The sequence below is a fragment of the Austrofundulus limnaeus genome, unplaced genomic scaffold, assembly GCF_001266775.1.
Source record: "Austrofundulus limnaeus strain Quisiro unplaced genomic scaffold, Austrofundulus_limnaeus-1.0 Scaffold84, whole genome shotgun sequence".
NCBI classification, from domain to species: domain Eukaryota; kingdom Metazoa; phylum Chordata; class Actinopteri; order Cyprinodontiformes; family Rivulidae; genus Austrofundulus; species Austrofundulus limnaeus.
In genome coordinates this window covers 1,630,159-1,631,534 of record NW_013952486.1, presented here as the reverse complement: position 1 = coordinate 1,631,534, position 1,376 = coordinate 1,630,159, and positions in this window count along the sequence as shown.

Sequence of the window (1,376 nt, the reverse complement as noted above, 5' to 3'; positions counted from 1 at the left end):
GTACTGCCTTATGTGTATTTATTAAATTTGAAAAAATGCAGGTATATTGTTGTGACTTAATTTAAAAATGTTTTGGTGGTTTCTGATAGTTTCATCTCTGCTAGAAAGCTCAACAGWCGTTGTTTATTTTTATATTTTTATCATTTAATAAAATATTTTAGTGGTGTTATATCCAACAATAAGGGACACCAAAATAAAATAAATAAATAAACACTAAATAAAACTATAATGCCTTTAATTTTAAGGTTGCAATCATGAGATTGTTTTTTTAATCACTAGTTTCTTTCTGATAGAAACTTAAATAACACGTTACAGGCAATGCTTTTTGTTTTATTCAGTGGAGTTTAATAAACTGTTACAACTAAATTYAACAAATGACTCAAAATGATTCATCACTAGAACAGTGTTTGCATTTTCATGTAATTTCGTGGTTAAAACAATTCACACATTTAACACAATTTTAATGTGATTTATTTGTGTATTAAGTAAAATCTAACACTCCAAATTACAGTCAGTTTGGGGATTTTATTCTTACTTTATTCCTACTTTATTTTACTTCTTTATATATGATTCTTTGTTTTAGCTGAAACTGTCAAATGATTTCTCTGAGGGCTGATCCTGATAAAAAAAAAAGATCTGTTTAACAGTTGAATATTTTTAAAAAATATATCTTAATTCTCCATGACTTCGTTTTCCCTGATCAGCTTTAATTTTTTTCCTTTCCCTGCTCGTTTCTTGCAGAAGTCCAAGGTTGAAACCTTCGTACAGCAGAGCTTGTCTTCGTTTCTGCATCGACATTGCTTCTTCTTTCCACTTCTCACCTGCAACAAGCAGATCAATAACAGATTAGGAACTGAAATAAAGAGAACTGAAAGTCAAGCAATTTATTTAGAGAGATTTAGACATTTCAGTTCTTCAAACCCTGTTTGATCACATGAAGCTGGATTAAATAGGGGCTTTTGTTTTGTATTTCTGTACATCAGATTTCAAACAAAGCAAAGCTGCTCTCTCTCTCTCATTAAATTTTCACAAAATAATCATTTGAATAAGGCCTACAACTGATTAACATTTGGAGTCAACCAGATTCAAGACAGCTGCCATAGCTAACTGACCTTAAAATACACTAAAATTTGTGTAATTGAATCAGTTTCACAGAAATGAAGCTAAGATTTAGCTTGATCATACATGAAAGCCATCACATACTCAGAACACAAGATTATTGCTTCAAACTTTGGCATAAATTGTTGAAGTTCTAATTGAATCATGTGCAACTAATTACGTTTAGCTAAACGCAAAAACAGCTACAACTCTGTCCGTTTTACAAAGGTTGAGCTAAAGTTTAAGGTGGCATTAAACTGATAATCAGGCCCAACAGA